Source organism: Pomacea canaliculata, linkage group LG4 (assembly GCF_003073045.1).
Source record: "Pomacea canaliculata isolate SZHN2017 linkage group LG4, ASM307304v1, whole genome shotgun sequence".
Taxonomy (NCBI): domain Eukaryota; kingdom Metazoa; phylum Mollusca; class Gastropoda; order Architaenioglossa; family Ampullariidae; genus Pomacea; species Pomacea canaliculata.
This window is the reverse complement of record NC_037593.1, coordinates 7,924,045-7,950,942: the sequence shown is the minus strand read 5'-3', so window position 1 is coordinate 7,950,942 and position 26,898 is coordinate 7,924,045. Positions and strand designations below refer to the sequence as shown.

The 26,898-nt window shown below is 44.0% G+C and overlaps 2 protein-coding genes across 5 annotated transcripts in view; one reads left to right on the top strand and one right to left on the bottom strand.

Annotated features, from left to right (window-relative positions):
* Positions 1 to 15,711, bottom strand: part of LOC112562311 (5-hydroxytryptamine receptor 4-like) — a 30,883-nt gene extending 15,172 nt beyond the window's left edge. Inside the window, exon 1 of one of the 3 annotated variants that reach the window (XM_025235490.1) lies at positions 14,620 to 15,711. The gene's annotated coding sequence lies outside the window, so the exon portion shown is untranslated. Of the gene's footprint in view, positions 1 to 2,583; positions 2,940 to 14,619 lie in introns of those variants that run through there. The other 2 variants (XM_025235492.1, XM_025235491.1) reach the window with 2 other exon arrangements.
* Positions 1 to 26,898, top strand: part of LOC112562310 (protein MTO1 homolog, mitochondrial-like) — a 70,804-nt gene that overhangs the window by 32,226 nt on the left and 11,680 nt on the right. The window lies entirely within an intron of this gene.

Here is a 26,898-nt window from a genome sequence, read left to right as displayed (position 1 = left end):
AAGTTATGAATATGCTTACGAACTCATCGTTTCTCGCGTCTTCGGGTTTTAAATCCTCCTTCCATAAAATGCAGTAAATGCTTGTGCTCGTGTGTGCATTGCTGATGTGATGAGAGATAGTCACTAAGCAGTTTGGCTGTTTTGACTGCAGTAACAACAGTGAGATCATTTCTACTTCCTCTCTTCTTTCATATCTGAAAGTTGAAGAGTAGCAATATAGATGTAACAATGCTACGTGTTTACATTTGAGTAAAAATGTTTCAAGTAACAAGTCTGCGGGACCCATCATGTCCCCTACCTCCTCCCATTCAACCTCCATCTCTTCACCCCTTGGCAGTGAATTGCTATATGTGCGTGTCCCGACACCAGCCGCGATGTTTGATTTCAATTCCCTTCCCATTTCTAGACGCCGGAGTCTATTCTATAAGAACAAGAAATAATTCAGCGCTAGTGGTATGGCTATTCAGACGTGAACACAATCAAAAGGAATCGATAACAACGGTACTCCTTATATGCGCGACTCCCAGGATCGTTCCTCCCACTCTCCCTCCATAACCCCTCACGTAACCTCTCCTCCTCTTTGAGGTACGTGCACGAGGCCTGACGAGGGTGTGAGAACCCTGGGCCGGGAACAGGCGCCAGCTGTGTGGCCAGTCGTTGATATGGCGCAGCGTGACACGTGCATTGAACGCATGTCAGAGGTGGGTGTGGTGACACCGCTGTCCTCGGGGCTGTCCCGACAGCTGGCACAAAGTGCGTGACTAAGTCTCACCTCCCTCCCGTCTTGTCCTTTCCCCCAGTCCCTCCTCCTGATCGTAGCGCAGTATTTTTCAGTGTATTCTTCCCAGGTTGCATGCATTTTGGTCCTCGAGATACCCAAGATTCATGTTCAACCAGCCAGGCAAACTAAACTTCCTGTTCAGGATTTACGGAAAAGCGCCATTGCGCATGCAGCTAAACAGACAAAAACTGAAAACACAAATTAAAATCTGCGGAAAATATAATTTATTTAATCTGACCAAATGATGTTATTCGCACAAGTATTAGACAATAAATATTTATTTTTCATACTCTGATTATCAATTCAATAAAAAAATGGTATGCAGCGAATTGATTTGTTCGGTTGTATTTGTCCAGTTTATTTGACAGTCTAGAAAAATTAAGCGTCCACTTCTTTTGAACTAAAGACAGTACTCTCCGCCATATTTGCTCCACATCGTATTCAAAGTTATCGGAAGTTGGTGGTGGTGGGGGTCATCTGGCTGGTAAAACGATTTGGGTGGGCCTACCCAGAGTCCATAATTGCTGGATTTTAACCGCTAACTGCGAATAGCCGATTAAACAGCTCATGTTTGGTAACAGGTTGGGTAGATGTGCTTCATAAATGCTATCTCTGATAGATATCTACACTAGGAGGATGAAAGAGATGCATTTTTTAAAACCCAGACACGTGCAGCTCTGAAATATCGACATCTAATGTTGACTGACATCTCCCTACTCCCTTCCAAAGGTCCTTTTGGGTCTCGTCCACAGCTGTCGCCCCATCGGGTCCTCGAGGAATTTGATTATGGCTTCTGCATCGGACACAAAATATTGGATTTTGTCCCCAAAATGATAATGATATAGCACATCTGCTAAACATAACCACTTTACTGGTCAGTGTTTGTCTGGTTAAGATGGTTGGGCATCATGAACCAGACTTTGGGGATTAAATTAGTTTATAGTCCACAGGGTTAACGCTACAGTATCATGCACTGAACATCCAACAGCCAGTAACAGCTGCACGTACGAAGGCTGCATCAGCCTTAGTCCTCGACTGTGAACGAGCATTGTCCCGCATTTGGAACTGAGAGAAACACGAGTTATTTACTTCATCATCTTTGTCCTGTATCATCTCAGACTTTGATATATTAGACTTAAGCTATATTATGAATGTTTACAAATGACCACCCCTTCCAGTAAAGATGAGTCTTGACAGACCCTAGTTAAAGCAACCTCGGGGTGTCCAGATACCTAGGGTGTGACTACGGCCATTGGCTGGTGTATCTGTAGGTCAGTCGCTGGTTCTCAGCCCTACCCGCGATCTTTCAGCTTCTGAACAGCGGCTGTCAACGTTGTGTGCGCGCGTGCATAAAGTTGTTGAATTTGTAATTTTAAATAATGTCTTTCTTTCTTGGTGTGCTTGCGTGTGAGAAACGACGGCAATAATTACGACAGCAAGTGAAGAGGTTACACAGCATGCGTTATTAAAAATTAATAATTACAAAATATCTCTTGCGTTACGAGACTTATGCCATAGGAACTGTTTGTTTTGAAACTACTACTTTCTGCAGTCTTATGCTCATTTGCTTTTTGAAACGGATTTCCTAGAAAATAATAGCATTAAGATTATTGTAGATTTATCTTTAACCTAAAAGCTAAAATAAAAATACTTGTATCGAGGAAGTCAATCAGGATAAAGTTACTACCATGTAAGATTCTGAGATATCATTCACAAGTATACTCATATATATATATACAGACTTATTTCTATAGGTTACCAAAACGTGTTCACTTAGCTGCCCCAAAATAGAAGTCTCTTACCTCATTCAAGGCCTTTAGAAAGTTAATATGAAGACACAACAACACAAGAGGAGTGTAGCATGTACGTCAGGATACAAAGGCTGTAGTCTGGCAGACGAGGGTTTAAAGGTCTGTGAGGAATACATGGCTTACGTGTGTTTAGTCCCAGTGCTCTCTGTGCACCAGCACAGGTCGGCGGCGAGGAGTGCGGCTTGTTTGCGCCGGCGTGAAGCCTACCTGCCCAGGACAGGCACAGTCATCGTGCGAGGGCCCGAGCTTGTAGGGGGCTGTGGTGGTGGTGGTGAGAGAAAATGCAGGGCGCGAGCATTTCCGATGTGTGCCAGTGGTGAAGGACGCAGAAGTCAGAGCGGCTCGTGTGTGTGTGTGCGCGCGCTCCAGGTGTGCGTGAAAGATGGGATGCAGGAGTGTGCGTGTGGTGAGACAGAGAGAAGAAAGGTTAGGATACAGAAGTATCAGTCTGAAGGTGGTCGTGTGGGCGTGAGAGAGAGAACAGTGGAACTGAGTAGGAATACACGGAGTCATTAAACATTCGATATGTCGGTTGAAAAAACTAACAAAACTTTAAAAAAAACTTTAGTCACCTGTATTCGGAAATTAAAGTGAACAAATTTTAAGTCACTAATTCAGGAATTTCACTCACTCGAATTTTATATCCCAGTCCATCTCCCGAATCACAGTGACAAGCCACGGTAGCACAGGTGTGATTCAGGCGGTAGGTATATTGACGCGAATGTATACTGCTTCCCCTGTGTGCATCATGCACGTGCAACAAGCTAGGTCACAGAGAAAAGCTAGGCTTAGACCTGAAGACGGACCAGAGCTCGCGAGCAAACCATCCAGACAGCTCCCACCTATCCCCCTATATTCCCCTGGCGTGACCACCTCTGCCGTTGGATATCGTGCGCGCATGTTTTTTGGGGAAAAAAGTGCCGTCACGTTGGCGGAATCGGCAACCTATGATTGACCTTAATTCCTCCGCTTCCAGCATCGTGCGTGAGCTTGTGTTCACCAGACATTTTCTTAACTCTGTAATTCGGTTTACCACACGATGCCCAGAGCATCATTGTACACCCAGCTATTGGTGTGAAACAGCAACGACTTCATCGTGTACTTCGTGTAGAGTTTTGTTAAAGATGCCGACATCAGCTAAATTGTACATTATCTCTACCCCCTCGTATGTGCTCAACGGCGATGGTTTCCGTCGTGTAAAAATATACTTTAGCCACATGTTCGGTGGTGTGTGTCTGTGTAGAAGGCCTATAACGATCGTTCTTAACCGGACAAACAAGGACGAACATTTAGTAAAGATTCGCTAAGATTTTATACGATGAGTATATAGAATTAAGTTTAAAAGGTTTTCCGTACTTGCCCAAACATTAGTCCATATTTCCAATGGAGAAGAGCCTTTAGAATCGTAAAGATTTCGTGGTTTGGGAAAGTCGTTAAAGAACTGAGTCCAAACATGATGATGTGCACAGACAAGCAGGTTCGACCTCCGTATGACCCATTGTAATGTCTCCCACAGTTCCACCCAGCCGTGGATTGCTTACTTGACTCCCCATAGGTGGGGAGGTGGGCACCGCTTTTACAAAAAAATGACTCTAAGTGAGGTAGGTATCTGACATTTTACAGACACTTACAGGGCTTTTAAACCCAGACCGTTGGGTTCTCGGGTTTGAGTTTGTTGAACAGGGTTGTTACGTGTGACGAAGCCCATGACACTGCCGTTTATTTCTGGGTTTCTGCAGATGTGACAGTTGATTGCCGTTGATTGCTGTAACTAAAGTAGAAGGTGTTCAACTCAGACGTGACACGGCGACCTCAGCAATTATACCTTCTTGGAATAACGCCGACCTCCATAGGCACACTCTGCACGTTGTTAACGTCCCGCAGCACGAGCACATGCACGACAGAGCCTGTAAGTGCGCGCCCACTGCGTCATTGCTCAGAGAGGCATCCGTTAAGGTAACGCCGCTGGCGCAACTCAGCGAGAATCGGGTGAAATTACCCTGCCCGGTGGGGCACTCACTTTGATCTTGACTCCAGCCATATTTCAAAGGTGAGCTCGTCAGTTGTTTTTAGTGTTATTACTCATTTTTGTGCCAGCTCTTGCATAACTCCTTCATTCTTGCAGCTTTTCTTCGTTGTATTGATGTTTTCTGGTTTTTATATAGTTTTTAGTACACCGTCGGCTTCGTATTTTAGTTTTAGAAGTTGTGAGCCTATAAACATTTTTATTTTTGTCATTCTTTTTAACAGTTTTGATCATCCAAGCCTAAATTCAAGCTTGGCAAACCCTCTCCGCGTCTCTCCTATCTTTCTAACCTTTGGGGCGGTGGCTAAAGTTCATGTCTCTACGACGGTGAGAATCGGGTGTCTGGGCTTCGTTTCTCGGTCCGACACACTCCTCTCTTGATTTTATATCTGTTAGCAAGGGTTGATAGTCGCTGATTTTCTCTGGGTACTTCGGTTTCCTCCACCTCTCTCTATGCGTGTTGGAGGGAAAGAGAGATAATGATGGTGGATATCTGTAAAATCCGTTGATGTCTACTGATATGTGGGCTCTGCGTCTTCATCCGTGTAACCACCTTGAGCCTGGATTCATTGCTAGGGAAAAGTACTCTACATTTAAAAAATAATAATAATAATTATAATTATAATTATTTATTATTATTATTATTTACTGCTTTTCCAATGATTTGCTCAGAGCGCTTTACATAAATCATACATAGACTAAATCATTAGCAACCATACACACATATTGGCATATAACAGACCCGCTCACTCCTGCTACAAACGGTACTTATACAAGTACATCACACACACCTTATACACGCTCAGGGTCAGGACAGGTCACAGTGAAGTCGTTCTGAAAAATGCGGCTAATGTTTAGCCTTAAAGGTGATAAGAGAATCAGAGTGACGAAGGCTGATGGGTAATCGGAAGTTGATGTGGCTTGGTAGGAGACGGACCTCTGTCCACAGTCTTTGTCTCAGTGGGACTCACAGAAGTCTGGTGTCAGAAGATGAACGAAGAGGTCGTGCGGGCGTATAGATGGGAGTGAGTCCGAAGAGACACTGAGAACCAGTGCCAGAAACGGTAGGGTGAGTCAAAGTGGAAAGTTTGTTGGCTATACGGTCTACGACTGGCAGCAGAACGAATGATAGGTGATATATGTTTATATCTAGATGACCTGCAGATGAGGCAGCAGCTTTATTCTGAATCCTTTGAAGTCTGTCGAGGAGATACTTGAGAATTCCAGCTAACAAAGAATTACAATAGTTCATCCTCGACAGCACACAGGTACAGATTAGAGTTTTAGTTGCATCAGTGGTGAGATAGTGACGAATGCTACCGATCCTACAGAGTTCAAGGTAAGCATTTCTCCAGACATGAGAAATATGCTTTTTAAAAGCCCACGTAACATAAACACCATTTAACTGAGTCACAGCCTGAAAAAAAAGCCGCCAGACTAATTTGTTAACCTCTTGGCGTTTGCTGCTCGCTCATATCTACGGGGGAACGATCCCGCCGTATTTTGTAAATATTGTCGAGAAGGTTGCCGAGACCCTGAGATGGTGTTCAGCAGACTCTTGGAGTCGAGGCCAGTCGCAAAACATCGTCGATAAGACACCGTTGTGGCCGGTTGGCGGGCGATAAGCCGGGACTGGGGCAGCTAATGGGCCCACAAGACTAGCCGAGAGCTTTATAGTGTCGTTAGCCACTGACTGATGGCACGCGGCAAATAAATATCATTCCAGTGATTTGTGTCCAGGGTCGCCGCTGTCACACAACCGACATTTATGTCCGTTACACCTGTTTGTTTGGTTTTTTTTCTCCCATCGATCCCTGATTGTTCGTACCTGAACCACGATCGTGTGTGTGTTCATGCGTGGAGCAAAATTTTGATTGAATTGGTTTGCGCTACTTTTTTCTAAAAGCCCAAACGTTTGACAACGACTGTCATATATTTTTGCATAACCGTCATATAAAAACGTTGTATGACTTTGTCCAACATTCGTCCATAGTTGTCCGACCTGATCTAAGACTTTGGCCCGTGAACGTTCACTGTGAAGTCACTGGAATACTTTTTTAGTCTTGTTGATAATAAATTTTTATCTTGTTTTATCTAGACTATACTATAAGTGCTATCTGTTTCTTTTCTTTTTTTTTTTTTTTGTTTTGTAAAAAAAATTAGCACTGTGTAGGAACAATAGCAGAGACGAGACTAAATGTGTTCATGCATGCGCGCACGTGTGCATAAGAGAGAGAGGGGGGGTGGGTGGAGTTTGTAGCAGTTGATGTGTGCTAGAGATAAGTTCATACTCTGAGAAACAGCAGCAAGTCAAGTATCAGACATTCCATGCAGCTGTGCCTCTAAGCACCATCTTCGTATATTCACTGTCCGTGGTCACATCAAAACATGGGGAGCACCTGCTGATCACTATATCATTATGTCACCGCCTGATGGTACGATGTACTTCGTGTACATGTGTGCAAAATGTTTTCTTGTGGTGTGCATACTATGTTTCATATATATATATGAGTGAATGACAGAGAGACTGTTGTGGCAGTAGACCTGCAGGTTTTACAGATGAATACAGTAGAGGAATTGTTCGTTTTCATCGTAGAGCTGCTTTGGCTTGCTATTATTCAGAGCATTTTTCTCTTCTCGCTCTTGCGTGAGATTGTAGGTGGAGCATGAGTTGTTTAAGTTGGTGGTGGTGAGATAAAACTTTCGTAAATTCAGTTGATGAGTTTTAGAAATGAAAGAAATGGAAGATTAGATAGGAGATGAAGCACACGAAGAGACTGCTTGCTTTTTAATGTTGGAATGTTTTTTTTCTGTTTTATGTTCCAAAGGGAAACTTTTAAACCCAGCTTTTTAAAGCATAAACAGGCGAGGATAGCAGGTCTCTCTGGAGGTGTGAACGTGCTTGCGTTAACCCTTTATAGGTATTTGCAGATACGCGCACACCTACACACATGCAATACACCTGGCTTTAGTACGATTGTCATTAGACATTCATTGTCTTAGACAAGTGACACTGGCTGGCTAGGTCACTGCTAGAAACTTGTCATTCTCGGCTTTTTCTCCAGACTGCAACAAAAGCCGCTGTTACTGCTTCAGTATCATAGTGGAAAATTAGAACCCATAAACCTTTTAGTAGAAAGTAAAGAAAGTTGTTTGTGGGAGGTATTTCATGAATTTAAAAAAATAATACCCTAAACTAATCCGCAAAGAAATAACCTATACTTTAAGGTAGTTCTAATTCGCGGATGTTCGTTTGTTTATTTCTCTCATAAAGACTGTTGGTTTACCGATATCAAAGTAAAGTTGCTGGTAAGAATTTGATCATCAGTTTAAACATAATGTGTACCTACCCGCGTGCAAATTAGAGTTTTGTCTGAAGCCTGACTTACCCATACTCCGGCCTCTTGTTTCAGTGATTGGCTGATTGCTTGTGTGCAACAGACTTTCGAACTGAGTACGTTTTTTTCTTTGCTTGTTGTTGTTTGATTGTACTTAAAGTTTTGTCCTTGCTTCTGTTTTGTAATTTTGTCCTTGTATTTTTTATTTTATCGTTTATTTGTTTTGTTGTTCGTTTTGGGGTTTTTTTTTTTTGGGGGGGGGGGGAGGGATGGTGTGGGAGATAATAATGTTCTGTGAATACGCCTTTGTTCATAATCACTTCGATTTCGAAAGCTGTTTCTTTAAATAACAACGCATTACACAAGTTGTCGGTCTCGTAAGTGGATAAGTTCCAGCCCTCGTGTTTTTATGTACCTGGAATCGTCTCTCCGAGCTCTTTTCATTTTTCAAAGTTCACTAACAGCTTCAGTGGAATGTTTTCTGGCGACCACAACTAGAAGAGTTAAAATTGTTTTGCTAACCTGTCTGCCCCTTAGGCTGCTATAAAAAAACGGAATGACGATGGGCATCACACCCCGCCCCCCCCCCCCACCCCCACTAAACTCTCTTCTCTAACGACGAAAATAACGTGCGAATGTTCAAGTTCGCCAAGACCGCCAGACAAATGTGCAGGCAATACACAGGTTGTCGGCTCCGGTTCCTCCACTTCGCGTAGTTCCCTCTGTTTCCACGTGCATTGAGAGTCAGTCTCGCTGATGAGGGTGTTAACCCATTACACCTGCAACTCCGGGGCCACTGCGCCAGACCACGTTTGGCTGATTGAGACCTTAAGTCTCTTGTCATGGCTTGTCATTGTCAGTCATTCGCGAGGAGGATGCGCACTTTTATTAGCACCTTTGCCATCCTTTTCCTCAGTTCTGGTCTTTAGACTGTCCGTCAGAGTTTTGGTCTTTCTTCCAGTTTTCATGGTTTGGATTTACAGGAGTTCCTGTTGGTCTTTGTGCTGTCGTGACATCGACTTGAGCTCCACTTGATCTTTGTGTTTGCTGTCCAAGTCTTAGCGGAGGAGTACTGTGCCCTTGTGCAGACGGGAAAAGCTGTAACCAGGAGGTTATTGCCCGCGACTGTAAATCAGAAGGTGCCAGGTCAAGGCCCGATCAAGCCTGCAGCCGAAATCTTGCCTTTCCATCCTGTTTCTTCCAAGCTGACATGGGTTACAAGATTTATCAGTGAAGGTACAGGTTTGTGAGACATACCGCATTCTGTGCCCTTTCACGGTGGATCACTTAAAGAATCCTGGTTATGAAACACGCTGCGAAATCCTTTACCTTCTACAGACATAGACAATTCATTAAAAATGCCAATATCACTAAAAATTTCATATACAGCGATTTTTCACGAATCAACTACAACTGATGTGGACGGAGCGCCGTTTCTGAATGACGAATCACCACCACAGGTTGGCCTCCATGAGCCTGTGCAGTGAGTCCACCTTACAATTGCCGGTCAGATGGTCGCAGTCTTCCGGTTTTTTTGAAATGACAATTGCATGAGATACTCTTTACAAGAACGTGTTCATAAAAGTCAGCGAGAGGGTTAACTATCTCATGCAAGTAAAAAGCTTAAACCAGAAAACAAGAAACGGTTTTCAATTTATCTAGTGAGTTTTTATCATAGACACTTGTTGTTCTCATGTTTAAAACTTCGCTTTCGGTGAATGAGTTTGTTGTTTTTTTTTGAAAAAAAGTATACTGTAAGCAGCAAGTGTTGCTTGTCTGTTTTGTGAACCTTGTTTTGATGCTCAAGTTGCCTTGGTAGTTTGCAACTGAACAGTTCTTGTCTCTCGTTGAGTATTGCAGCACTGGCATTAGTGCAAGTACAGTGTGAATTGTGCTCAGCATTTTGACTGCTCGTGTCTAGTTTTGCATCATAAAAGAATCTATAAATTTTTAGAAGGTGAACGGACGGTCATGTTCATGCATGAAAAAGGCCGTTAAACGTTCATTTGTCTGAGAACTACAGCTGTTGCCTCAAAAAAAAAGAAAAGAGATGTAATTACACATTCGATTTACGAACATCCACCTCCGCGAACATCATTTTCCGAAACGACTTACCCTCGTAAAGTGAGACAAATAGTGTGTTCTAAGTGGTGAAGAATTCTGAACTTAAGTGGTGGAGAAGAAGGAAGGAGAATTAAAAAATGTTGGAAAGCTAAAAGGCCGTCGAATGAGACATGCCAGGACACGACAACTGGCTGCCTGTTGACTGTTGTTATCGTGTTTCCCTCCCGAGTGCTGGTGCGTTTCTGACATCAGGTCCTCCGCATCTCCATCCTAGCTTCCGTCGGCAAACCTCACTCGCAGGCCATTGACCTTCATCTTGAGAGAGCCTCCCAGGGGCCACCAAAGGCCAGTCACGTTCTTTTCGTGGCCAGACTGCAGTCTTTTTTTTTTACCTGCCCCCTCCCAACTGTCTCAATCCCCTCCCGTGGAAACGAGGCGATCGAAAAGGTAACGTCTGTTATCGGCGGCGCAAACAGCGGCTGACGGCCAAGCGTGCAGCGCATCACGCAACAAGCCTCCCACGTGAGCAGACGCTGAGCGGGTGGGACTGGGAGTCGGGGGAGGGAGAGGAGACTGGGGCATGATGCATCCCCATTGCGTTTCCTCCCACATGCCGACATTCCACTCATAACTTCTCTGAGTGAATCCTCTCTCTCTCTCCCTTCCTTGCTCCCTCCCTCTTAGTCTCTACTTTTTCGTTTATCATCGAAACTGTCATGTGACTTCTTTCGCGAGCGAAGAGATTGAACGATCTCGCTTTCTTATCTGGTTTAATAACTAGGTGCAGGCTGTCCCAGCATCTGTATTTACCCGTCACTGACAGTATATATAGCACGTGCTTGCGTGTAACAGACAGCAGCAGAAGGCACACCTGTCTCACAAAGGAGCAGAGAAGATTTGCCTGTCACTGACCGTTGCACAAGCCTTCTTTATCTGCCAAACAGCAGCAGCAAACAGGTGTGTCGAATAGAAGCAGTTAGGAGAACGGATACCTTTTTTTAACCTATCGAGTAGAGACGGGGAGAATGTCTACCTTTCAAAGCAAACTAGTGCAGCAGATACCTGAGGGAATAACGAGGTTATGGTTAGTCTTTGAGCCAGTCATCTAACACATGATGTCCGGCACTCAGAGACTGACATCGCTATCGTAGTGGATCGCATGAGTTGGAATAATGTAGCAGTGCGATGTAACAGTGGTATCGAGCAGACAGCGCAGTTTGAAAGAAAAAAGGGAATTCTCTGTGAGTGTATAGTGACCTGCACACAACATGCATTTGTTCGGCTGTGTGTGTGCGCGCGCGCGTGTTGTAGGCGGGTGGTGGAGGGGGTGGGTGGCTTTGCTATGTGGGGAAAAAATCAGGGTCTGGCTCTGTTCCCACCTGCATGCCTCACCCCACCATGCACTGCAGGCGGTAAACAGTCCAGCTACTGGCCTCCAACAGCCGTACACCGGTGAACACGACTGACGATCGTGCGACTGTGAAGACCTAAAGTGCTGCTGCCTCACGTGCGCCCTCGGTGTCGCCCGGTGTTGTTGGCCCACTTTGTACACGTGTCGACTGGCGAGCATCTTTCAACCCAACATTTTTTACTCTTGTAACAGCAGGCACCGCATGGCGCGTGCACAAACTGCGCAATATTGTGTCAGCTAGGGCCTGAGACCGCTTCATTCCACTCACATCCTTGTCCCATCAACCTCGAAGTACGTGCACTGGTGAGACACCTTACTACCTTCACAACATGATCAGTTAAATTTGAGGCGATGAGAAGCAGGTGGAAAATTGCTGACAGCCGTTAGGGGGTTTTGTGTATTTTTTTGTGGAATCTGTAGTCGGTATGGTTATCAACGCTAATTATTTCCACGGCATGCTTGTTGGTGCCTTCTGTGCACACCGTGCTAGGACCCAATCAGTCTTGACGAGGTCAAAGTGGCAGTTTCAAAATTCATTTATCCGCATCCTAGGGTCTGTTTGGTGAGGGGAATACGGGGTCGACAACTTCTTTAACCTCTTGATTAGGTTTTGCACCGTAACTGACGTTTTAGATCGTCAAGATAGGTATAATACAAGAAATACTTTAAACAGAAACCAGCCGCTTGCCTACCCTCTGACAAGAATTGAGATTTCTGACTGATTAGTGGCCAGAACAAACGCAGAACCGACAGAGGGAGCACACACGAAAAATGTTCATTTGTTTGATTGACTGAACCTGTTGATATTCAAAATTATGTTGGACTAAAATGTTCGCGTTCATTATTACGTGGGACTAATTAGTGCAAGTGCAAAATATTGCCAGACTAACCTATTCGCGTACATAAATAATCCCATCAGCTACAGATTAACTGCAGAGTTCTGTCGAATTAATGTGTTCACATTCAGATTAATGTGACACCGATCAGTCCTCGTATAGAGATTCGTGGGACTAATCTGTTGGTGAATGTGTTGGTGAGAATTCTAAAGTACTGTGGTCGCATTAAAGGATGGGTTAAAGGTAGTTTGTTAATATTTCGGTCGATGGTGAAGTGTTTAGGTGCTGCCATCTCCTCGTCCTCGACTTTTCTCCAATCATCTTAAGGGACCGGGTATCCGTTTAACAGCGGGGTCAACTGAGGGAAGGATGCGGCGCCACACGGGTATGGAACTGACCAGGGATGTTTATCTACAGTCTGGGACACCGGTACTCTGACCACTCACCTGACTACCTCCTCAAGCTGTTCTAATGCAAACTTAATTTACCATTTTTCTAAAAAAAATGACAGAGGTGAAGTCTTTGAATGAATTTGAATGAAGTTATCGATGGTGATAGTCATGTAGTTATACTTGGATATTGACGGCATGCTGACCGTTTGATTTTGGCCCAAACTGCTGTATTTTGTGCGCAGATCGCTTATAGGGGCTGTAAATGAATAGCAGTCATGTGATAAGAAAGGCGAGGAAAGGAGTTGTTCACATTACATATTATATACAGTTATGATTGTAATCGAATTCTTAGTACCTTCTGGCTGATACAGGGGTCAGACTGAACAACCTAGTCCGTTATAACATTGTAATCACTTTTCTCTAAATGCTTCTTTCAGTCAGCTGCACTGGATTGAATATTTTTTGAGATTCAAAGAAAATCGACCTAATGAAAAAAGAAAACAAAACATTGGACCTCTCTCGCATCTCTCCACCCACCCTGTAAAGCTCACCGACCTTGTGTAAAAATCACAGCACCTTCATAGATAATCATCACGGTTTGCGAAACATCAACGGACTGTGTGCTTGTTCACATTCCACTGCTGCTCCTTTTCTCCTTGTGGCAATGCCTGTTTGTTAAATAACTTCTTTTCCATGATATATAACTACGTTCTTCGAGTCCGAACCTGTTATGTCAAAGAAAAGGGCGATGACATGGTCATGAACCGGTTACCTGGCAAACGGAATACATCTCTCAGTTATCGTTGTCACTTTTCGTGTTTCTAGGTGAAATGGGGAGCGGTTTTCAGTCTTGTGGTTGCTATGATCCATCCGCTCACTACATACAGTCGTAGTGTGCGATTTCTGTGACCTGTGTACAATACTGTGGTCTGTCTGCACATCGCTTCCACTTCACACCTAACCCTGGGGTAACCATATCTCAGTTCCATAATTACCCGCCCTAGTAGTCAGTGAATGGATTTCCATCCTGACAGTCTCAAGGACTGCACTTACCGTGATATCGTTCACGTCAGGAGTGAATATGTGTGAACTGCCAGTGCACTTTAAGATCAAGTGATAGTTAATTTGCTCCCCCCCCCCCCGAAAGGTTTTCTTTTTGTAGTACAGAGGAAGGTGGTGTGCGTGTCTTACATAGCACAGTACACAGTACACAATTACACTTGTCTTCTGCTCTAGTGTGAAATATGTACATAACATGGAAACACTACTGTCACTTTGTTATCGTTTCTCTTTTTTTCTCTTTGCTAATATTAACCTCAATGTAATCACGTGTGTGTGTAGGCGTGTGTGTGTGTGCGAGAGAGATTATTCTCGTAAACATGTTTTCCTCAGTTTATTCAACATTTATTTCATCCCCCACCTCGCTCCTTTTCTCTGTAGTAAACATGGCTTGGTCATGAACTCGCTGTACACATGCCGAGGTCTCCTGCACACTGGCTAAACTGAAATACTCGCTTGCCGATGGCTAGAGGTGCGGCATATCAAGTGAGCCATCGTGCTGCACACACCGTCTGTGATAGATAACTGGAATTTCATCACACGAACCTCGCCATCATCAGTCACTGCTGTGTACATTTTTAGCACCATCAGGCCCGGGCATCGTGTACCTTAAAAGCAGATACCTGTGCGAAAGGTAAGATTCCTGTGTAGGACGTGAGGCAGCTGACGTCAAGTGGGGGCCTGTGCCCCTGTTTACATCTACAAATTGCTGTGGTTCCTCCAGACCCATGCTCAACAGCAAAGACTAAGAATTCATTGTGAAGTTTCGAGGCTGGTAGGGAGCACCGCACAACCTGAGACAACAAACTCTAGTTTTCCATCGCTTGTTGTTGTGCTCGCACGCGCACACGCACGCACACAGAAGATCACGCGCGAACGATAGAATGAACCAGTTACTTACCAGCGTCCTTATGATACTCGAGCTGCTTCAAGTCTGTAGTATACAAGCTGGTGAAGCAGGGAAAGGGAATTTGTTTTCCAACGTTGCTGACGGCGTGGTCCTCGTTGCGATTGAAATAAACGCACACCTGGCTGGAGTCTGCCTCTAGCCGCACATCCCAGCACGCCGTCACGCGGTTAGCACGCGGCTGGCTGTCACGACAAACACATCACGACCTACGGCGACTAGGCTCTCTCGGGAGTCCAGTCTCTGGGTTGCTGGCCTTTCATGGTGCCTGAAGACCCCGAGGAAGAGCCCCGTTCAAACGAAGTAGTTCGCATTTTGATGTTCAGGTTTTATTTACCTCCCCCCTCTTTTTTTTTTAAAGTCTACGACACTACTACACGTTGCACACAGTGTCTTTTCAGATAGACAACTTTGTTAACCAGTCGTCAGCACCAGAGAAAGACTATTTCGCTTGTTTTTATTTGTTGTTGGCTTGTTTACACCGTCGCAGAAGCAGGCAAGATGAACACGTCACAGCGCGGCGTTGCAGCTGCAATCACGTTGAAAGAATCGTGCGATGCTGCATCCGGTAGGAGCTGCAGACCACCAGCTTCTGTTGGGGATCGAGGGTTAACTTTTGACGAGCGCTCGACTCTTACGCCTTGGTCGGACCCTGATCGCGCACAGCCAGCCAACCGCAGGCGCTGAGGGAAGAACGCAAGTGTCGGTGCTTGCTGTCGCCCGCCAGGGATCTTCTTGATTCGTCTTCCAGAGACGAGGAGGAGGAAAGTAGCGATGAGAATGAGGCAGGATGCGGGGAGAGAAGTGAAACTTTTGGGGGTTGGATTTCTGTGCTCTTCTCTCTCATTCCTTCTGTCTCGGGCTTTCTTTGTTTCTCACTCTGATTCTGTTTCCATCGCTCTCCCTCTGTGGGGGCCCCGGTGACAATACGAATAGCGCCTGTCACCAAGACAGTGAGGGTTGGCTGTCCCCAGTTCAAATCTCGTCTCAGACAAGCTATTTGTTTTTCTCAACATATAGCTTTTGTTTTACAGGGCCGACTGCTTTATCGTGATGTAGACTTAGTTACTCGGCAGTAGAATACCGTTCCCCACCCCCTCCCTATCCCTCTACGTTTCTCCACAAGAAGGTTATTGCAGGTGAATGGACATTTAATACTTCATGTTGACTGAATGCATATAACTTATGTGGAAAACTACTAGGCGTAAAAAATTCTGTAGTTGAGAAAGGTTTGTTGATGAATAGCGCGAGCCTTCGTCATTATCTGTTTTGTTGTTTACTTCCCACGTGAACAGCTACTATGGCTCTCTGCATGCATTTCCTTGTAAAGAAAACTCTTTCACTAACAGTTACTAGATTTCTTCAATGAGCTGTTTGTTTCTTTTTTGGTGCAGTTTACAGCAGAATGAACGGCGATGGTGTGTTCTTCATCGAACGCATTCTGCCTGGGCTGTGAGAAAATGAGGGTGCGTTCTGTCAATCACTGTATGTCTCACTCGACTAAACAGCGCTCGCAAAACATCCCGAGAACAAATCCTGAAGATCATCTTAAGTTATTTAAAAGATGTTCTTAATTGTATTTAAGACAACTAAAATGATATTGTACTGGCCCATAATTCATAATTCAGTTTGCACACACACACACACACACAGAAAATTAGCACAATGCATCATTTCGCCCAGTAGCGGAGTGGTAGATCCCTTGTCACCAAGACAGTGAGAATTGAAGGTCTTGGATTCGGATCTCATCATATCTTAGGCCTATAGGATGTTTGTTCACATCTCTAAACCAATTCACCGTGATTTAGCCTTTATTTCTTAAATGCTGAAAGCGTACAACAACCAGAGAACTAGCCTGATGATACGGCGACTTGGTAGCATATATCTGCAAAACACGTTGCTACTTACCCCCTAGGAGCACACACTGTCTTTACGATAAAGTTTAACCTGATGTTTCCCACTTTCCTCTAAACATCACCTTTACCTGTTCACGATTTCCCGCGTTAAGGCTGTTGCTGTAGTTTCGAAATCTTCAGCAGTTAATTTTGAGTCATCGGCGTCTGGTAGGAAAAAGGGATTGTGGAGGAGAGAGAGAGGGGGAGGGAAGAGCACGAGGCCTGGCGAGCGAATAATCGCTGTGATGACGGAGAGAAGGCAGCGAGTTTTCTTAGCAGACGACCGCTGTGTTTGTGATCGGCGTCTGTCAAGTTGAAACACCTGTCGGGTTGATAGATGCGCTAAGTAGTGGGCTTAGCTTTGAAGAAACCTATTTAGGAGGGAAGTGCATAATTTTAGCCCCTTGAGTGCCGGCTTCTGTCACGAGCGGCAAGCTACAAACCCTATCTCGATGAACCTGAGTCTCAGAAGTCTCCAGGCTGGCCGCGGGGCCTGTACCTTGGTTTGAAGGTGAGGCGTGCTGCAGGGTAGTGGGGAAGTGCAGGGGAACTTGTTTGGGAGTTTTCCTTCCTGCTTTAATTTTTAGTTAGATAAACAGATAAACAAAGAAATATGTCAAGCGTAGATGATGACAGCAGCATTCGATGATGGAAAAAATTGTTTTTTTGGTATGCGTCTGGGATCTTGTTTTTATTTATTTATTTTATCAACGCACCAAATATATGGTCTGTTCTCTCTCTCTCGTCTTTGTTGGATATGCTTCGCTATTGTGTTCTAGATGTAAGTGTGAGTTGTATGTGTGCAGACACATCGAGGACACTCAGTGGCAGAGAGTTAAGGGTACTTAACTTCCTTTTAGAGGTTTTTGTCAAAGATGTAACCAGTGGTAAGGTATCTGGCTGCTCTCGTCCGCAACAAAGAGATTTCCCTTCTCCAGCCCACGGTCCTACCTCTTCAGAATTTCTGCCCACTTCATCCAATCACCATTTCCTTTATTTTTAGCCTTTTTGTTCGCTCGTTGCCCTTTCTTTGTATTTGCCGTATTTTTTTTTTTTGTTTGTTTGTTTGTTTGTTTGTTTGTTTTTTTTTAAACAGGACTCTTGAAAAGCATGAACCTTGGTCAGCAGCTGATTAATCTTGCTATTTCCCCCAGAATAACTCTTTCGCATCTTTTTGCCTCTTTTAGGAACTGTAGGTAGAGGATTTGATGTCTTCGGAAATTTTATTCATTTTATTATGCTTGGATCTGAGTAGAATGCTGTACTCCTACTCCCTCCCCCCCCCATACACGCACATACATACATACAATGTTTTATTTTAAGAGGCAGTTTTAATAAACATTCATCCCAGTAAGACAGCTGTCAAGTCTTTTGAGCAAATTGATGTTCGTATGCTTGAAGGAGTCTCGTGTGCCGCAGGTCTTGCTGCAGACTTAAAGGCGCATCCAGAAGTGAAGGATCCACTGATCCCTTTGCTAGCGGCTGATCCATGTGCGCGTGCACACCTCGGGTGTTGTTACCTTACCTACACTGTATGACTTGTTCTGTGGTTATCAGATGGCTGTTTCTGTTAGCGCTCGTGTGTTTTCGGCTCTGAAAAACTAAACTCCTTACACCTGTTGACAATGATACGGTGTGTGGGAGCGAGGGGTGGGGGGAATACTGGAAAGAAAGGAAAGAAAAATACAACGTAAGCAAACACACAAATAAAATAAAAGTGACACTTCAGCTTTGTTTGAGATATGCTTTAGTTTCTCTATATATCGCGGGCAAAAGCGAGTACAGAGTGACAAGGTAGTTCACCTTTGTGCACTGGTTGGAACTAACCGCCATAAATTCCCGGGTAGCACGATAATCATTAAGATGAAGGTTGTTGAAATTTGTTATTCAGTCTTTCTGCTAATCTTTAATTTGTTAGCCGATATTTGACAGTAGATGAGAATAATTTTAAAACATTGAAAGTCACTGAAATAAATGAGAACTGTAAATAAATAAGTTAATCAAACAAAACCAGTAAACTGCTAATACAAACTTAACTACCGACTGAGCGCAATCTACAAAACTAGTTGTTAGTTGTAATAAATGAACAGTAATAGCTAATAATAGTTATAATAATAACAACTAGTTAATAATTAAACAACAAATACCGTCAATAAAAAACTACTAAATTAGATCAATGAAAATTTAAGTTACTTAACACCATATAATTAAAACAATAAGGCATAAATATACACTAAACGTGTGAATAAATATGGTAAATAAGTACAACAGAGAGCAGGGCAAAGCTGTGGCAAGCTATTTTTAGTCGGGCTCAAGCTCCAACAGTTTAGTGCTCGTTCAGTTTGGGACGTAACGGTTTGTCTCCGGTTCATTGAACTGCGGGAGTGAGAGGAAAGTTATGCTTACCCTTTGGCCTTTAAGAATTCGGGATTTAGGAGGATAATGTGAATGTCCCTCCCCCCAACACACACACATATTGAAATCTCTGGAGATAGACTGGTGTAGTAACATCAACATCTGAAACTTCTTCGTAGTCAAATGTTAAAGTAGCCTCAATGTGTTAATATCCTGTTAAACAGACTAAGCATAAAGTTTTCTCTATTTGTCTCTCTCTCTCGGAATGCCCACGTTATAACTAGACCATTCGTTGCTATGGCTTTCCCTCTCTACTGGCGAGATTTCCACGAGAACGTGCGTGAAGCTAGTGACTGGAGAACTGCACCTTCACTTGGGCCGTGCGAGGCGTGACTGAGGTGAAGCAGGCCACTGGGCCACCGGCGACCCCCATGTGCAGGCTGTAGAACAGGGCCACGTGTCGGAAACCCCCGATGTTGGAACTAGAGGAGGTCAGCAGGCTGCAATCGGGGTCGGATGCGGCGGGTCGATGGGGTCGATGGTCCGCAGACAGCTGAGACAGCAGAAAAGGGAAAAACCTACGGCAGACAGGCTGATGGAATTATTGGCGGCTATCGAGCGCCGTAGGATGTAAAGAAAGTTTAGACGCACTGCTTCATCGACCTCGCGCACGCCCGCGCCACTTCTCGCGTTTCTCGTCGACGACAGACCTCAGGCTTGCCTGTCTAAGAGGCCCTGCCTCCTACTGCCGAGTGCGATAACCGCTCCTCATCGACCTTTTCTTTTGTTTATTTATTTTTGAGGTGATCAATGATAACCGGCAAACTGCGCTAGAGAATTTAGTTTTTGAGTAGGAAACACTAAGATTCTGATTTAGCTTAAAACAAACCTTGTAGTGCTGACTTTTTTTAAACACACGAAATAGCTGCAGATGCGAGTAGTTGGGAAGCATGGGGAGAAAACACGGAAAACAGTTTGTCGGACCAAAGTAGGGTGTCGACAAAGTCTCGACAGAAGGAGTTTGGCATTGGCTTATAGTCAAAAAATCATTCCTAGGATTCCAAGAGCACTGTCTTATTTACAAGCTTTCTGGCATTTCATAGCAGAATGCTTCTCTCTCTCCTCCGCCCGTCCTCCATATCTTTTCATCTTTCCGCCCCCTTCGCTTCCTTTTATCCATCCTTCCCCTCCTTTTGTGTTTTTGTCGCGTCCCTTGATGTCTCTAGGGCTCAGATGTGGGTGTTATTTCAGCACATTGAATCAGGTGGTCTGCAGGTGCGCACATCCATTTCTTGCAGTGCCGTTGTGTTTGCTCACAATGTTAGACTATTTATTTTTATAGATGATATCGGTTTTAAAATTTGTATGATAGAAGTTTCGACTTGTCTGTTGTGTCAGTCCTGTTGTTTTTTTTTTTTAAATATATATATAACGGCATTCTTGTTGTATGACGCAGCTCTTGGCTGGACACATCGCGTCTATAGATGGTTCTCCTCAGGGTGCAGGTGTTATTGTAATTATTCGGGGTTTTTTTTTTAAGTGTTTGTGAGAACGGTCTGCTGTAAGGACCACACATACACTTCTCTTTAATTAGAATAAGAAAAGTTGTTTATAAGTTCAAATTAACTGTCTGTGAACGCAAAGTGCGCGTTTGTTTTGACATGACTAATAGGATGCCGTGGCGGGGATGCCCATCATCTTGCAGGAACAGGTCCGGAGTTCTCAGGGAAGTGGTTTGTAGTGCCGCCTCTCAGACCCCATCGTTAGGTGCACTTGCGGAGCAGGCGTGCCGACAGCTAGGAGATAACGAAGCTTGTCTAGTAGACTTCATGTGAAAGAGCTGTGGGAATCTGCAACGTTTTTGCTAATTGCCGTGACTATCACGACCAGTCAACCGGCAAGGGACACGGCGCCTTGCTGCGATAAGGCCACATGTGTTTTCTCCACGCATGCGCAAGAAAAGAAAAAACCACTGTTGCCTCTGCCCGTCACGTCACGTAGTACGGTTGACAGTTACGTCACGGACGTTACTACATGTGGGTCAAGGTAGCGCGGCTAGAATCCATTGCACCAAGGTGTCATTCCTTCCTGCAAATCCGCTCAGTGAATATTTCTCTTCCATAGCCTACTTGCTTTGTCGACATTTAGAATGTTTGTTGTAAAAGGGTTAGTATCTGATGCAGTGATTAATACACATCTTTGAAACCAAGTGGTAATAATCTAGATATTTTATCTTGCTTATTTGTTTAAACGCCTCTGCTGAGTGTTTTTGGTCTTGTCTACCGCTTTTATCCATGACGTCATAACCGAAATGTGCACCAACACCTTTCGCATGCCAGTGAGCGAGCGAGGGTGTCTGTGAATGGTGCTTGAGGTGGAAAGTTATAGAAAGAAAAAGGCCCAGGCTACCTCACTCAACATCCCCAGTAACAACATTTTAGGGATTTTTTAATAATGTCCTGGCGACAGTGAAGTTCTTAGATTGTCTGCACTGACCAGAGATGTGTGCTGACTAAAATTTGCGTTTTGTTCTCTTGCTTTTAGTTACTCGCAACCACAATTCTTGCTTTGCTTCGCTTGTTTGAGTGGTGGCTGACCACTGAAGAAAAGTAGTATTTCGTCAAGTATCGATAATTATACACATGAGAAATTAAGAATGCTTATTTCCCCATTGGTAACAGGATTTTTTGGTTGCATTTATATCACCAGCGACTCGCGGAGGACCTTCTTTGGCATCGTCACAATATTTCGAACAATTAATTGCATGTCTTTAGATTACTAACAACTTTCAGATATTTTCGCCAAATTTCGCTTTAAGAGTCCCTTCTCTCAGTCCATCCTTTACGTCACTTCCTTTTCATAGAACTGTGGTCTCTGGTCTTGCTGCACAACCTTGACCCTAGCGGGAAGCAGTCGATGACGACACTGCTCGCCGTTGAAGCGCATGTCTCCTGTTGGCAAACACTTGCGCCGAGTCCAAGAAGGTGTGTTGAGCGGCCCGACCGAGAAGTTTGCCAAGACGATCGCTTTAACACTCCGGAGATCAATCTTCAGCGCTGTGTCAGTGCAGTGCCTTTACCTGCTGGCTCAGGTGAGAGGTATTCTGTACCGCTCGAGGTCGAGGCTTAGAAATAAATAACATCTTACTCCAGAAATGTTATCGAGATCTCCTGAAGCCCATTCTCTCCTTCAGCAACAGTGCGACGAACAGTTGAGGCTCGGGGGAGGGCAGAAAAGAGGTGGGGTAGGGCCAGAACCTCTTGACCGTCACTTGACTTCGAATTGTTTTCACCGCATCCTCTTTTTAACCGCCACATTTCAGCGGCGCCATATCGTCTTTCGGACGGCGGGAGGGCTCCAAACGCTTTTCTACCTTCCTCCCATTTTCCCTCTCATCCCCTCCAGTCCCGATCCCGAAGGCAGGATATTCTGTGACCCACGTGTTCGCACACTTTTGGAAACAGAAGACTCACCAGCTGCAGGCAGCGCGCGCCGGTCTGGCACACCTGAGCTGTTTCCACCGCGTGCGTGTGGAAAGTGAGGACTTTGTTGGGGTGGGGTGAGGTGGGGTAAATGTTTTTCTTAGCAGAAAGACTAGGGAAAAGCCGTGTGGGAGGAGTAAGGTGACTAGAAAGAAAGAAGCAAAAGGCAGGTGGAAGAGGGATGTTTCAAGTTATGTGAACACAACAAGGCGCTGGAATTTTTTTCTAAATCATGTGATCATAGACAAAATTTTTGTCAAGAATACCAAGAAATGTTTCATCCTGAAGTAAGTTCTTCTCAGAGTCCAGTCTTTATGAACCTGCAGTTTTATTTACATTCTCTCATTTACTTTTTATTTATTTGAGAAAGAGGCATTTCTTTTGTTTTGAGACCCACTTATTGTCGTACCTCATTGTGTCACCATGTCTAGGACCAGTGCTGAAGTTGGCTGAGGTCTGTAGGTAATTTTGAAGTACATCACCTCCGAGGGACCTTCTCCTCCGGTGTTGGTGCGATCTCAGATTGAGGAACTGGCTGGATGTCGCAGAGTGATTTAAAGGGGAAGTAACTACAGCAACGTTTTAGTGACAAGGGGCGTCACCACAGCAGCGGCTACAACCGATTGCCTGCGAACCAGAAAAGCCAACATAAAGCAGCAGCGACGGCAGTAGCTGCCAGACCTTTTTAACCTCGCTTTCTCGTGAGGCAGTTGCTCTCTCCTTGATGGAGGACGTGCTCAAGAATTCCTGGCTCCTTACTAACAGGAAGAAGCGGTAAACGTTTTCACACCGGGGCCCCAGACTCGCGGCCCTGAACACAGTTTAATGTCGGCCATGCTGAGGCCATGTGACTCAGACTACAACAGACTGCACGTCTGTGCAGAGATTTCTCTGTTACTTCGTGGGGTATCCCTACTTCGTTGGTTTTCTTTTGTTTTTTAACTTTCTCCATTTCTTCTTCGTCTTTGTCTTATTCCTTCGTCATCCATTTTTTTTCTTTCTCCCTTCCCTTGTTCTTCGTCGTCGTTTTCAGGTCATTTTACTCTTTGTCTTTCTCGTCTTCTTTTGTTTTACTTTCCTTCTTTTCCTCTGTATGTTCTTCGTCGTCTTTTCGAGGGCAGTTTATCTTCCTATTTCTCGTTCTCCTCTTATTTCATTTCTTCTTTCCTTCATAATTTTTGTCTTCGTTCTTTTCATGTCATTTTTTATCCTCCTCCTCATCTTTGTAGTCTTTTCACTCACCCGCCCTCTCCGTCAAAGTCGCGAAAGAATGTTGAGTTGTGTTTCTTGCATGCTCGTGAGAAATACCTCGTCTGCTTGACAAATTTCAGCACAGCATGGATGGATCTCCAGTGCACCTCACTTGGACGTAGCAAGGAGCTTTTACTCATATTGTTTAAAGATAGTAAACATCGGTTCTTGTAACTGGCTTAAGTTTTGTTAGTGCTGTAAAGGAAGACAGAGTGACACTAAAAATAAACCCACGTCGACGGTTTGTATGCGGGCCCTTCACCGCGTGTAACCATAAAATATTTCGTTCAGAGCTGCCCGAGGAAAGACTGGTAGAGCTTAGATATTTTACTTACCGGAGATTGTTAAATCACAGACACAGCGCTACTGGATGTCCGTCCTCTCTATTTGTGTCATTTCTTTCTCTCTCTCGTCTCTTTTTTATATTTTTGTGTCTGCCTTTATTTATTAATTATTTATTTATTTATTAGCTTTCTCATTTTTCTTCATACCTTCCTTCTTCTCCTGTCCGTTCAGCATTGATAATGGAATCGTTATTCCTTTAAGCACTAGCTACTTTAACCCTCGACACAGAACTGGATTCAGGAGATACAATATTGTCGGCGTTCTTACTCTCCTGGTGATGCCGCTGTGTTCCTTTTGCTTGTTAGCAGTTAACAAAAAATAAATAAATAAATAAAAAAAAAAAATAATAATAATAATTCTTTTTGGCAAGGCATATTAGAATTGAATAAAATGAAGAATGAGCGTAGAGTAAAAAAAAAACAAAAACAAAAACAAAAACAAAAAAAAAACAACAAAAAACAAACAAACAAACAAACACTGAAACCAATTTTGCAATGATTGCGCTCAGCTACTCTTTTAAATTGACTTAGCCTGCCCTTTACCTTTGAACCTGCTATGCGAAAAACAATATCGAATCGATTGATCTGTCATTCTGGGCTTCGCTTTCCCTCTTTTATTATCCACGTCTTCTCTTCCAGTTTGGAATCTCTAAATCCTATTTGCAGGTTTGCAGGTAATGTAAGCGACTGAGTGTTAGGTAGAAAAGAAGCTTTTTTTTTTTTTTTTTTTTTTAAGGCGCGTACGCCTGAGATGGAGAGAGGTGGATTCTACAACCGCTTACTTGCCTGTAGTCTTTATTTTTAAACAAGACCTTTTTTCCCCGAAATGACTGCATGCAGAACGTCTATGGCAAAGTTTCACCAGGTGCAAATCATTACGATCTCATTACCCTATCAGCTCATCAAAGAGCCAAAAAAGTGCCTTCAGCCGTGTTTTAACCATAATTAGATACACAGCGTCTTAGGAATCATCAAAGACAATTTAAGCCCTTCCTTCAAATGCCTTTCGATCAAAACAAACTGGAAATGTGTTGGACAGCTGCTGGTTGCACTGTTTGTGCACGAAGCCACCAGATGTGTGCAGACTTGTCTGCCTTGACCGCGGCTTGCGACTGTTACAACCAGACAGCCTCGGCTCCACTTAGCATACCGTGAAGAGGCGCCTTCATTAAATAATAATAAAAACAAATAATAATAGACTTATCTTTTATTGCTGTAAGCACATTTGCTATAGCCAGGGTCTTATTCAAATCTGGCTTATATACCCTAATCTATACAAATTTCATTCACAATTCACCTGTATTTTCACACACTCATATACACATATAATTATACACCAAAGACATAATAGAAAAGATTATAAAGCTCCAAACCCACTGTAATACTTTTTACCTCCCTCCCACCACCACCACATCCTCTATACCCACCCTGACACATCATCCTGTGTCTGCCTTCCTTATGCACTCATTCACCTACACATCTTCACACACCATACCCTTCCACTGGATATTTTCTCTTGGTCCGTTACCACACAGCTCAGCAATTCATTGTCCAACAACGTTTTCCCAACATCAAGAATATAAAAAGTACAAATTGTCTTATTGTCTCATTGATTCTGTTTTATAATTGCCTCAGAACACAAGGTCCCTCCTTCAATATTTTACAATATTTATCATCCAAGTATGTCATAAACAGGGCATATACATAACACATGTACTCTGTTCTCTGTCATACCTTGACAGAAGTGACAATGGCGAGCTACTGGATCACGAAGATCTATGCTTTGCGGTTGCCAATGACGATGACATTACTGTTGTGAGTGCTTGCCTCCATACTGTACGTGTCCAGACTGTCCGCCACCCTCTTAGTCAAATCTTTCAGCTCCTTGTTGATGCCTGCTATCATATTGATGTCTTACACAAACGCACGTGAAATTGTGGTGACTGTTGAGTGTCTCATGCCTGATGTTCTCCAAACAGTTGTTGAACAGTACAGATGATAGGGGGCGCTCTTGAAGTACGTTTATTGTCGTGTACAAGAAAACACGCGTTTGGTTAACCAGCAGCACTGCATTCACAGAGCTTTGATGATTTGGACTATAGACTACCCCCTTTGATGCTGAGTGTTCGCGTCACGTGCTATATAGCGCCAGTCTGTCAAAAGCCTTTTTCAAGTCGACCAACTCGCGATAAAGATCTCGCTGATGCTGATTTCTGTATCAGGATGCGACAGTCTGCTCTTACTTGGTCTAAGGCCAGGCTGCAGTGCTAGCAGTTGCTCAGCCCTGGTGCTGAGGCGATTCTGAATAACTTTCATTACTTTGCTTGGATGGCTGATTAGGTTTATTGTAAGGTCGTTGCCCTTCGGTAAAATAGGGAAATAAAAGACAAGCGTTTTGTCTTATTAGTTTTAAAGCAGTATCCAGACCCCTTGGATGCTGCTTTATCCCTGGGGCCGTGTTTATGAAGTGGTGGCAAAGATGCCCTGGGGCAAAGAAACATAAAGCAATATCCGGCTTGAGAGAGGGTGGCTTCGACGTCGCTCCGTAACTACGGAGACAGAACACTTTTCCTTTGACTTCCTATTTCCTCATTTTGCCCTGGGACAGTTACACCCTTGTATCATAACTACGGACCTGCATCTGCTATTTGTTGTGACCATAATCTCTGCTTTTGTACGAACTTCACGACGCGTTTGGATCAAGTTTTCCTCGTATCTTATGATAAAATTATTTACTGGTGGGCTTTTCGTTCTGTTTGGCATGAACAAGCAGAGCACGTGCACTTAGTCCAACAGGTGCTAATACTGTGTCATTGTCAAAAGATTGTGGCCGTAGACAGTTGCTGCGGGCTTGTGACATTCGCGGCTGTTCCTCATGTTGATTTGGACATCGTGGGTAGTGGAGAGGAAGGAATTGGAGGAGCGAATATGTCAGTTAACTGTGAA